The following is a 13,505-nucleotide window of genomic DNA, read 5'->3' as shown; positions in this document are numbered from 1 at the left end:
CCACGGTTCAATACATACCTCGGTTTTTAACCACGGTTTTCGGTTTGGTTCGGTTCGGTTCTGATGGCTTGTCACATCAGTTTTTTGCTATTCTATTCTTAGGCGACAGGAACAGCAAGAGTTTAAGGAGAAAAAAATACTATTTAATACTATAACCTTACTTAAACTTAAAACTTTACTTAAAAACCCTTGTACACATTCCTATGTATTGTATAATATAAAATAAATGTATATAAAGATTTACACTGGCAGCTCAGAGCTGTACAGCAGTATTTAAGTATGAAATTGTATGATTAAATGTAAAAATAAAACTCTAAATAGATTTCACTATAAAATAAACATTGATTCTTATTAAAGCTACTGTATTAAAGTTCTTCAGTCAAGAGTAGTGAGGGATTTTCTCTTTGTCTTTTGTTGTTGTATTAACATGAAAGTGATAGTTCACTCAAAAATGAAAATTCTGTCATCGAGAAATGAAAACAGGTTTGGAACAACATTAGAGTGAGTAAATAATTACATAATTTTAGAGGTGAACTGTCCCTTTAAGGACATCGTGTTCACTAGGCTGCTGCTGTCAATTTAAGACCTGCGTGTATCTAATATACAGACACGCCGATTTTACTTTCACTTTAGACATAACCGACTGTGTTTATGTTAACCTTGTGTGTATTTGACAGCATTAGCGCAGTAAGACTACTTAGTCCAGTAATCGCGTGTTTGACAGGCGTTTAGTGCACGCGCTCGGAGAAGCACATGTTAAAACACTGCATATGCACGCAAATGAAGGCTTTAAAACGCATGCAAATAATGAACTTTCGTGATTGTGAAAAACTCTAGTGTTCCGTGAGTATAACTCCACCACTAACGTGTGATGTGAATGTATGTCGCGTTGTTCAGTATATTGGGATGGAGGCAAATGATAGAATTTGTAGAAAAATTATTAATTAAATGCAAAACCGAGTGCGTATTGAACCGTGAATGCCGTACCGAACGGTTCAATATTATATTGAGAATTGTGGCATCCCTACTCGGCATCCTGGCCAAATTTGCCCATTGGCCTTTATGGCCTCCTAATTATCCCCATACTGATTGGCTTCTTCACTCTGTCTCCTCTCCACCAATAAGCTGGTGTGTGGCGGGCGTTCTGGCGCAATATGGCTGCCTTCGCATCGCCCAGATGGATGCTGCACATTGGTGGTGGTTGAGGAGATATATAAATGTAACAAATTATCACTGTGTTTTTGATCAAATAACTCAACAAAAAAAAAAGTAGTGTAAATGCGTAGTTTACTGCAAATGCACTGGAAGTACTTTGGATAAAACTATCTGCTAAATGTGTAAGAATTGGCAACTAAAAAATATTTTTATGAATTTAAATATTGTTTCAATAGAGGTCAATAGACCTGTCATATGGCCCAGACACTGGCATCAATTACACTGAACCCTTTAAAAAGTTTATCCTGGGTAAGCAGTGTGGACTAACACCTGGGTCGCATTTCAAAACAGCACTACGTCTCGTGGATCTGCGGGTGCAAAAAGGATCTCGGAAGAGCTTCCTCAGGCTGTTCTTTTCCCAGATTCCCTTCTGTCACAGTAAACACCCAAAACTCGCCTCGTCGGCTGCTTAATCTCCCCGACAGCCCAGGCATGACATCCTTTCCCTCGGCTCTCGTTCCTGACATTCCTGTCAAGCCGTCCGCACGCTGTTTTCACAGCTCAGGAGTTTCAGGCATTACAAACGAACTCTCGTACACCGTCCTGCCTGGCCCTGTCTCTGGAAAAAAGTGAACGTCCCTGCCATGACCTTATTTGGCAGATGCCATCGTCCCATGTACCACCATGTATCCAGGACAGGCTGTGAAAAGAGGTTGTTTTGCCAGCAAATGGCCTGCTGTTCCACTCAGCGATGTGAAGGCCCTGATCCCAGGCTGTGGCTCTTGGCAGACGGTCTGGCAACTTCCTCACCCATTTCCAGTGCCTTTCTGATCAACATCGTTCCATTGGCTGGGATACAGAGCCGCTGAGACCCCCGGCTTTCATGCACCGTTAGGCCGATCCCTGAGATGTCCAACTCTCTTATTCCCCTATTGTCCGCCGAGAGACTTCTGGACTCATTCAGCCTTGAAAGGTACTGAGAACAGTCCAGTGGGACCAGGGCTATATTGTTCTAAACAGCAGATTTATTTATTTTCTTCTTCATTAATGATTCGGCTGACGTTTTTTTGAAAACAGTGCCGCAGAACAAATGATAAAATGCTAAAGATCTGGTGCTATTCTGAATAATTTTTTAATTAATTTAGAATGTGGGCAAAAACAACAACAACAAAAAGAATTTCTAACTACACTAAACTTAACTAAAACTAAACCTTCCTTGCTGTCTAATATATATATATATATATATATTTATATATGTGTGTATGTGTGTGTGTTGAATTGTGTATCAAAACCACAAAATTCTGAGTTAAAAATATAATGTGTACAATTTAGATTTGTAAAAAAGTTTTGTAAAAAGTAAATAAGATAAATTAATATAACAACAATTAATAAATATAATAATAAACATAGATTTAAAATAAACAAAAAAAAAACAGCAAACTATAACATAGGGGAAATAAATATAATAATAAAAAAACATAAAATGAAAACTAATAATGAATACATTTCATAGATGGAAATGTAAAATCAGTAAATATGATGACAAAAGTAGATTTAATATATATTACACAACCCCAAATCAGAAAAAGTTGGGAAAGTATGGAAAACGCAAAAAAACTAAAAAACAAGGGAATTGTGGAGTGTATAAGTGAGGAGACTGGAGACAGAGATGCGTCGAGTCGACTTTACTATCCACTTCAAACATGTAATCCTTTACAGCGTAATGTAAAACAACAGTCACACAACGTTAACCCGGAAGTGCTTAACTCGAAACCCCGCTCCCTTAAAGGTACAGTCTCTAGGTGAATGTCTCTCTATTTAACTTGTGGGTCACCACACAGGCCCCCCCAGAATTCACCCATAATAACAGGCCCATACCGAACAGGTACTCAAAATAGAACAATCCAGCTCATAACAGTCCCTAAGAGTCAACGCATAGGGGGGCGGACCAGGCGACCGTACCGGGTGCGCTTAACAGGAAAAGGGCAAGGGTCAAGGGGCGGGGCAGGGACCGTGCCAGGGGAGAGGGCAGGGGCCGAGGCTGCTGCTGGAGGTCGCCCTCTCCGTGGGGGCTGGGCCAGCTGAAGCGGTTCGCCAATGTCCACATGAGCAGGCTTGAGACGGTCTATAGCCACCCGCTCAGGCCTGCCCCCCATATCCACAACAAAGTTCTTAGACCCTCCGGCTAGGACACGGAAGGGCCCATCGTAGGGGGGCTGCAGCGGGGTACGATGGCCATCGTGGCGGATAAAAACGTACTTGGCTGACGGTAAATCCTTGGGCACGTAGGACTGGGGGAGGCCATGGTGAGACGTTGGAATGGGAACAAAAGCGTCGGCAATGTTCCTGGACACAGCACGATGGGCGGCAACCGACCAAGGGGCCGTGGCACCTGGAAGAAACTCCCCCGGAACGCGCAGGGGCTGGCCGTACACCAGCTCGGCTGATGAGGCTTGAAGATCTTCCTTGGGGGCGGAGCGAAGGCCAAGCATAACCCATGGGAGGCGGTCAACCCAGTTGTTGTCCGTAAGGCTAGCCCTGAGCGCAGCCTTCATGTCCCGATGAAACCGCTCGCAAAGTCCGTTGCTTTGTGGGTTGTAGGCTGTGGTACGGTGGAGCTTCACCCCCAGAACCTCGGCGACCGCCGTCCAAAGCTCTGATGTGAACTGTGGACCCCGGTCCGAAGAGAGGTCGGACGGTGTTCCGAAACGGGCCACCCAAACCATAATGAATGCCCGGGCTACTTCGGCTGATGTAATGGAGGACAGGGGAACCACTTCTGGCCACCTAGTTGTCCTGTCCACCATAGTGAGGAGGTAAGTATAACCACGGGAGGGGGGCAGTGGGCCCACCAGGTCCACATTCACGTGATCAAAACGTCTCTCTGGCACTTTGAAGGGTGCCAAAGGTGCCTTAGTATGACGAGTCACCTTTGCGCGCTGGCACGCCACACAGGCAGCAGCCCAGGCCCTAACGTCCCTCCGCAGGCCTGGCCAGACGAACTTGGCCCCCACCAGCTTGGTAGAGGCCTTCACCCCGGGGTGGGAAAGGCCGTGGATGGCGTCAAAAACCTTTCGCCTCCAGCCAGCAGGTACCATGGGGCGCGGTTGGCCAGTGGAGACATCGCAGAGGAGTGTAGCGTTGGCTGTGTCAAACGCCACATCTTTCATGAGCAGCGCCGTGGGGGCCGTCCTGTAGGCTTGTACCTCCGAGTCCGCAGACTGATCCTCAGCCATGGCTGCGTAGTCGAGACCCAAGTGGACGGATCCAGTGACTGCCCGGGAGAGGCAGTCGGCGACTAAATTATCTTTGCCGGCCACATGCTGAATGTCAGTGGTGTACTCTGAGATGGCAGAGAGCTGGCGCTGCTGTCGACCAGACCATGGCTCCGAAGACTTAGCCATGGCGAACGTCAGCGGCTTGTGGTCAACGAAAGCCGTGAACCGCCGGCCCTCCAACAGGAAACGGAAATGACGGGTAGCGAGGAAAAGACCCAGGAGCTCCCTGTCGAAGGTGCTGTATTTCCTCTCATTGTCACGGAGCTTCCTGCTGAAAAAGGCCAGCGGCTGCCAGGCTCCTCCTACCCACTGCTCACACACAGCTCCCACGGCATAATCAGAGGCGTCCGTCGTAAGAGCAACTGGGGCGGTCGGAGACGGGTGCGCCAGCAGAGCAGCGTTGGCCAGCGCGGTTTTGGCAGCCTCCAGGGCCCCATTCATCTCCGGGGACCAATCCAACACGTCCGCCGGTTTTCCACCCCGCAAGGTGTCGTACAAGGGTCGCATTAGTTGGGCCGCATGGGGGAGGAAACGGTTGTAGAAGTTCACCATGCCCAGAAACTCCTGCAGGGACTTCACGGTGCGTGGGCGTGGAAAACTGGCTACGGCGTCCACCTTGGCCGGGAGGGGAACAGCCCCTTGCGGGGTGACGTGGTGGCCGAGGAAGGTGATGGACGACTGGCCAAACTCGCACTTGGCCGGGTTAATGATGAGACCATGCTCACTAAGCCGGCCAAACAACTGCCGGAGATGCGCCAGGTGGTCGTCGGCGGATGCACTGGCCACGAGAATGTCGTCCAAATAAACAAAGAGGAAAGGCATGTCCCGCAGCACAGAGTCCATGAGGCGCTGAAACGTCTGTGCTGCCCCCTTGAGGCCAAAAGGCATCCGTAGAAACTCAAAAAGGCCAAAGGGTGTGATGACTGCTGTCTTGGGGACATCCTGCGGGTGGACAGGCACCTGGTGGTAACCGCGAACCAGGTCCACCTTCGAAAAGATGGTGGCGCCGGCTAGGTGGGCAGAGAAATCCTGTATATGCGGCACTGGGTACCGATCGGGGGTGGTGGCATTGTTCAGGCGACGGAAATCACCACAGGGACGCCAACCGCCATCAGCTTTGGTCACCATGTGCAGAGGAGAAGCCCACGGGCTGTTGGAGCGTCGCACGATGCCGAGGTGCTCCATGGTGGTGAACTCCTCCCTGGCGATCGCGAGCTTGCCGGAGTCGAGGCGCCGGGCCCGTGCATAAACCGGGGGGCTCACTGTGGTAATGTAGTGCTCCACGTCATGCTTAGCCACCGCCGATGAGAACGTGGGCGTGGTGATGTCAGGGAACTCAGCCAGTAGGCGTTGATACCGGTCTCCAGTGGCCAGCGTGTTTGACAGACAAAGCGCCCCCGCCCCTCCAAGCGTGCAGGGGTATGAAGCAAAAGAAAGGGCGTCGATCAGGCGGCAGTTCGTTACATCCACCAACAGCCTGTAAGCGCAGAGGAAATCCGCCCCCAGGAGAGACGTAGACACAGCGGCCATGACGAAATCCCAGCCAAAACGCCGCCCGCCGAAACACACTTCCACATACCTCGTGCCATAAGTACGAATGGGTGTGCCGTTAGCGGCATCCATCGGGGGGCCATGGCCGCCAGCCATGGTGTCCACAGGCTTCGCTGGCAGGATGCTGCGCTGAGCCCCCGAATCGACCAGCAGCCGCCGGCCAGACAAGGCGTCAGTGATAAATAACAGCTTGCAGTCGCGGCCAACGCCCATAGCTGCTAATGAGCGCCGGCCCTGGCTTTTCCCTGGGCTCCAAAACTGCAAGGCTGGCGACATTGCTTGGCCTTGGCCCCAAACCTGGAGTGGTAGAAACACCACCCGTCCTCGCGCTGTCGGCGGGCCGTCACAGCAGCTGCGGTGTCCGGGTCGTCCACCGGGGGTGGAAATGGGGCAGACTGGTGTTGGGGAGGTAACAGCGCATGAACAAACTGCTGCCGGTTGGCGAGGAAAATCCTGTCTGCCTCCACAGCCATCGCCCGGTAGTCTCTGGAGGAAAGGAGGGGGGAACTGGCCAGTGCGGTGCGCACGGGTGCTGGAAGCTGCCGCAGGAAAATGTGGGCGAAAAGGAATGATGGATCCGCCGAACCCAGCACAGCCAGCATCCTCTCCATTAACTCAGATGGCTTGCTATCGCCCAGGCCATTCAGGGACAGCAGGCGGTCTGCTTTCTCCAGCTCTGACAGCTCAAAGAGGTTCAGCAGGAATGTTTTAAGCGCGTTGTACTTGCCGTCAGCCGGAGGAGCCTCTAATAGCGCCATAGCCCTGGCTGTCGTCGAGGCATCCAAAGCCGCTACTACATGGAAATATTTTGTAACGTCCTGTGTTATCCCTCTCAACTGAAACTGAGCCTCGATGTGCTGAAACCACGGCCGTGGATTGTTCTGCCAAAAGTCCGGCAACTTGATGGTGGCCGCATAGATCGCGCCGACATTAGCCGCGCCGCTAACAGCGGCCGCATCATTTTCACCACCGCCGTTGTGTGACATATTTCAACTCGCGTCGGGGTCACCAATGTGGAGTGTATAAGTGAGGAGACTGGAGACAGAGATGCGTCGAGTCGACTTTACTATCCACTTCAAACATGTAATCCTTTACAGCGTAATGTAAAACAACAGTCACACAACGTTAACCCGGAAGTGCTTAACTCGAAACCCCGCTCCCTTAAAGGTACAGTCTCTAGGTGAATGTCTCTCTATTTAACTTGTGGGTCACCACAGAATTCTAAATTTACTCTGACTTGTATTTCATTGCAGACAATATAAACACAAAGTATTTCATGTTTTGTCTGGTCAACTTCATGTAATTTGTAAATATGCATCCTTTCCTGTCATTCAGACCTGCAACACATTTCAAAAAAAGTTTGGACAGGAGCAATTTAGGGCTAGTAATGAGATAAAATGGTTAAATAATGATGTGATTTGAAACAGGTGATGTCAACAGGTGATTGTAATTATGATTTGGTACAAAAGCAGCATCCAAGAAAGGTCTAATCCTTTAGGAGCAAAGATGGGCCGAGGATCGCCAGTTTGCCAACAAATACGTAAGAAAATTATTGAAATGTTTAAAAACAATGTTCCTCAAAGAAAGATAGGAAGAGATTTGGATATTTCACATTCAACAGTGCATAACATAATTAAAAGATTCAAGGAATCTGGAGGAATTTCAGTGCGTAAAGGACAAGGGCGCAAGCCTAAGGTAACTTGCACTTATGTGAAGGCACCATTAATGCTGAAAAGTACATAGAGATTTTGGAGCATAATATGCTGTCTTCAAGAAGACATCTTTTCCAGGGACGTCCATGCATATTTCAACAAGACAATGCAAAACCACATTCTGCACACATTACAAAGTCCTGGCTGTGGAGGAAGAGGGTACGGGTACTTGACTGGCCTGCCTGCAGTCCCGACCTGTCTCCAATAGAGAATGTGTGGCGCATTTTGAAGCGCAAAATGCGACAACGAAGACCCCGTACTGTTGCCCACCTTAAGACTTGTTTGCAGGAAGAATGGGACAAAATTACACCTGAAACACTTCATCACTTGGTGTCTTCAGTCCCTAAACGTCTTTTAAGTGTTGTGAAAAGGAATGGCAACATTACAAAGTGGTAAATACTTTACTGTCCCAACTTTGTTTGAAATGTGTTGCAGGTCTGAATGACAGGAAAGGATGCATATTTACAAATTACATGAAGTTGACCAGACAAAACATGAAATATTTTGTGTTCATATTGTCTGCAATGAAATACAAGTCAATGTTTAGAAATCACTTCTTTTTTTTTTTTTTTTTTTTTGCGTTTTCCATACTGTCCCAACTTTTTCTGATTTGGGGTTGTATATATATATATTGAGCAAATACTCAACCTTAGAAGTGAAATTTGACTTTTAAAGAAGCACTCCTAGATGCACCTCCATTATGAGCATGTGTGCTATTTCCAGAGAGATCATGTATCTTGGGTATTTGTGTCTCTGGTAAACCCTGACTGACAATATGAGACGACACCTTTGATCATCCATCAGGACTCTTACACATGGACAGACGCAGGACGTATAAGATGCCTGACTGGAGGACTAGCATTTCAAAGGAACACAAGCTCATGAAAATACAATTGCATTTAATGGAATGCAGCAGTTGTAAGTCTGTTTGTGGCATCCAGTAGCCAGGTAATAAGTTCCTCTCCAAAATGGATTTATTTCCCAATGTTACACAGCTATCTTGGATCTGAAATTATTTAATGTAATGTCCTACTTCTTTTTTTTTTCCTCTTCAAGACCACTTTTAATCAAGAAGACAACCAACAGAGTGTCAAAATTACTGCCAAGAGAAAGGACATTAAGAGGCTTTCTTCGGAAGAGGAAGGAAGAAAAGAAAATCAATATTCAAACACAAAATGAATCTGACTAGACTGTGAACTTCTCTTCAAATGGCGAAGGAAATGGGATATGAAAGATGACCTGTCATAAAAACCGATATCCCACAATGCCATCTGTCAGAGCAAAGGAAATAATGACAACGACTAATGAAAGTTGAAGCTGGATTCAGCAGAGGTTTATATCAACAGAGAAAAACTTGATGGCGGTGGCTCTGCTGACTCAGTGGAACAGCACCGTCCTGATTAGCTCTGTGCTACTTAAGCACCGCTGGCCGTGTGAGAAACAATTGATTCCACCAGAGCTAATGGGGAACGTGAACAGTCTGAGGGCTGCAGGTAATCAGACAAACTGGAAATCTATTTTATAAAGAGGCGACCCATTTGCATTATGACATAAGAGTCTACATTTCTCCAGTCCGACACTGCGATTGCAATAAACAGTCGATCGATCTATCTATCTATCTATCTATCTATCTATCTATCTATCTATCTATCTATCTATCTATCTATCTATCTATCTATCTATCTATCTATCTATCTATCTATCTATCTATCTATCTATCTATCTATCATCCTACCTACCTACCTACCTACCTACCTACCTATACCTACCTACCTACCAACCTACCTACCAGTTATAGTGGTTGGTCATCCATCCATCCATCCATCCATCCATCCATCCATCCATCCATCCATCCATCCATCCATCCATCCATCCATCCATCCATCCATCCATCCATCCATCCATCATGGAAAATGTCCTCACCAGTTATAGTGGCCATCCATCCATCAGGGAAAATGTCCTCACCGGTTATAGTGGTTGGCCATCCATCCATGCATCCATCCATGCATGCATCCATCCATCCATCATGGAAAATGTCGTCACCAGTAATAGTGGTTGGCCAGCCATCCATCCATCCATCCATCCATCCATCCATCCATCCATCCATCCATCCATCCATCCATCCATCCATCCATCCATCCATCCATCTATCGAGGAAAATGTCCTCACCAGTTATAGTGTTGGCCAGCCATCCATCCATCCATCCATCCATCTATCGAGGAAAATGTCCTCACCAGTTATAGTGGTTGGCCAGCCATCCATCCATCCATCCATCTATCGAGGAAAATGTCCTCACCAGTTATAGTGGTTGGCCATCCATCCATCCATCCATGCATCCATCCATCATGGAAAATGTCCTCACCAGTTATAGTGGCCATCCATCCATCAGGGAAAATGTCCTCACCGGTTATAGTGGTTGGCCATCCATCCATGCATCCATCCATGCATCCATCCATGCATGCATCCATCCATCCATCCATCATGGAAAATGTCGTCACCAGTTATAGTGGTTGGCCAGCCATCCATCCATCCATCCATCCATCCATCCATCCATCCATCTATCGAGGAAAATGTCCTCACCAGTTATAGTGGTTGGCCATCCATCCATCCATCCATGCATCAATCCATCCATCATGGAAAATGTCCTCACCAGTTATAGTGGTTGGCCATCCATCCATCCATCCATCCGGAAAAATGTCCTCACTATTTATAGTGGTTGGCCATTTTTAGGACGTTAGTTAAAGGGATAGTTCAACCAAAAACGAAAATTCTAACAAAGCAGATCGAGCAACCATTGACTACCATAGTATTTTTTCCCCTACTATGGTAGTCAACGGTTGCTCAATCTGCTTGGTTACAAACATTCTTCAAAATATCTTCTTTTGTGTTCAGCAGAACAAAGAAACTCATACAGGTTTGGAACAACTTAAGGGTGAGTAAATCAGGACAAAATTTAAATTTTTGGGTGAACTATCCCTTTAAGATTATTATAGTTCAACTTTGCACAGACCATCAGGATTTCCAGTAAAGCAAGAACTGAATAGAGCAAATGCCAAATTCCAAGGTCAACCCTATTATCAAAGTAGAAAATTGTTGCTTCAAATCAATAATTCAGACACTGGTATTACGCTAAACGCTCAAACTCTGCAAGGAGAGGACAACTCTTTAGATCATTTAGAGAAGAAAGAACAAAATGCTACATTTCAAGGTCAAGGCCTAAATGAAGAACAGTTGACGGTAGCTATTGACTTCCGTATAGTATTTTTTCCCATACCCTGGAAGTCAGTGGCTACCGTCAACTGTTTGGTTACCCACATTCTTCAAAATATCTTCTTCTGTGTTCAGCAGAACAGTCCCTTTGTCCCTGTTTGCATTCAAACTACAGTATGTAAACTCATCCATCCACCTTGTCACCACAGTGAAGTTAATCACCACGCTTTGAGAAAAATACCTGAGTCTCCTGTCTGACATTATACAGGCTGAGATAAGGTGATTCTGAGCAACGGCCCTCCAGGGTCTTCACTAAAAGCTCTATATTTCATTTTCCAGGTGTATGTAAAGTCAATGGCCTCTAAAATAAACTGTCAATCCACAAAAATATCCTATGTCACACTGCAGCAAACACAAATCCTTTCTCTTTCTTTTTTGTCTCCTGCTTTTCCTCAGATGGAAGATAAAAAGCACCTCACATGACCCCCTCTTCCTCCTCACCTTTCTCTCTGCCACCATCAGAACAGCAGATTTCAAAATTGATCCATGTCATCCAGACGATTTCCATTTCAATCTATTTTTACACCTCATGGAAGGAAGGCCATTTGCACCAGGGAATCACTCATGTGTTTCGCTCCGAATGATGATAAATTGAAGGGCGGCGGTGAATAACGATAAAAAAGGATTTTATAAGTTACCATTCTATTCACATTGGCTTTCCTGTAATGCTGTCAGGCTGAATCATGGCTCTGTGTTTTCCACAGAGTCACATGTGGCATAAGCTTGATTTAATCTGCGCATTAGATATTAAATATTTGTGATTCCAAATCGGCTTTTACAACGTGGAGGGGGAAACACAGATGCTTAGTTGCATGCAAAGTTTAAATCACTTTTCCAAGGAATAATCTCATCTGTGAACCAATGTCAAGGTTATAACATATTTTTAAATACACATTCACATCTATAAAAACAAAAAATAAAAAAGTTTGATGGATGAGTGTTTGTACAAACCCAGTGTGTGCTCACATACCTGTTCAAGAGATTGAAAGATATCCATTACACAAGAGTACATTTGGACTGCTCATGAAATAAATATTCAAACCATCCCAGAATCTTAAAAGCAAGAAAATGCCAAATACATTAATATTGTAAAGGTAATACATAATTAATGTAACTGTAACACAGTGGTGCCTTAAAGTGAGATTAAAGGTAAATATTCTAAAGAATGTATGAGAAGATTTTTTTTGTTATCTAGGTCATTGTAGGTCTAGTTAATTAAGCTAAGTAATCGCAGTCTAGATGAATGTCTCGATTGGAATGCAGTTCAATTGAGAAACATGTAGTTCATGCGAGAAACTACCATGCAAAAGCAAAATGCAATGTACTCAGTTTCAGTGTTTGAGTAGTTACTGTGTTTCATTTGTAGGGCAGTGTGGTCACAACATACCATGTTCCATTAGCTTAACTGGTAGAGCATACTAGTAGCAACACCAAAAACATGACATTTATTTTCAGTGAAAACATACACTAAATGTCCTCCTTGAATGCACTGTATGTTGGAGTCACTGTGCTGCTGGGTTCAAAATCAATGCAGAATTGTCTCAAAAATGACCAAAATTAATATAAATGCCCACAAAATTCTGAGATTTTGGTTTTTTTATATAACATAGGATATAATTAAGCAAAATCACAAGAGCAAGAGAGCTGTTTTCATGGATATAAGCGTGATTGCAAATGATATTGATTCATTCAAACATTCAATAAACAAGAAGTAAATATTAAATGACACATTTTTAACTGTGTCTTTGCTAATTCGACAACGATCCGTTATTAAATGAATCAGCTGCTTTGAACAAATCGGTTGAATAAATTATTCCGTGACTGTTCAATAATGTTAAAGTTAAATGAATCTGAACATTATTTATGCAGGTGTAATTGGACCAATTCAGATGCAACTTCTGTGCCATGAATTTTATTGTTAGTGATTTGATTGGTAAGCGCTATAGTGTCTTGCTCTAATTGTATTTATTCATTAAAAAGACATTTCTCAGACAGTAGATATGAATCTTTTAGATTTAAGGAGTGCTGGTCTTGGTCTTGGTCTTGACTCAGTCTCACCCTGCCTTGGTCTTGGCCTTGTCTTGGTTTCAACCCCACAAAGTCTTGGTTTTGGCACATGCTGGTCTTGGTCTCAACCAGTGATGCCAGTAATGCGTTACTTAGTGACGCGTTACTCTAATCTGACTACTTTTTTCCAGTAACGAGTAATCTAACGTGTTACTATTTCCAAACCAGTAATCAGATTAAAGTAATTTATCACTGTGAGTTACTATTTTAGTAATTTTCCTTAGTAAAAAATAAAACGTATATTTTTGCTTTCTTCCTGCGTCTCGGGGAGAGGATTTATATTAAGTGAAGTCAAGGTCTTTTTACCTTTTTTTATTAAAATTTTTTTTTTTTTCAGGAAATATTTTTTAATTTGTGAGGAGATACATTGTTGACATTACTGTTAAAAATGCACTTCCAATAAAGTGAGTTATGGCAAAAACGGTTGTCATTTCTATGTTGAGGCGGCAGGGGTGTTGTCGGCAACTGCTGA

General features: G+C 44.9%; 1 protein-coding gene across 1 annotated transcript in view; it reads right to left on the bottom strand.

Annotated features, from left to right (window-relative positions):
• Positions 1-11,659, bottom strand: part of LOC307126137 (uncharacterized protein) — a 42,884-nt gene extending 31,225 nt beyond the window's left edge. The window contains exon 1 of the mRNA XM_079816531.1: positions 11,408-11,659. The gene's annotated coding sequence lies outside the window, so the exon portion shown is untranslated. The remainder of the gene's footprint in view (positions 1-11,407) is intronic.
• Between the last annotated feature and the right edge of the window lie 1,846 nt (positions 11,660-13,505).

The sequence above is a fragment of the Gobio gobio genome (assembly GCF_949357685.1).
Source record: "Gobio gobio genome assembly, chromosome: 5".
Taxonomy (NCBI): domain Eukaryota; kingdom Metazoa; phylum Chordata; class Actinopteri; order Cypriniformes; family Gobionidae; genus Gobio; species Gobio gobio.
This window is presented reverse-complemented; position numbering and strand designations above follow the sequence as displayed.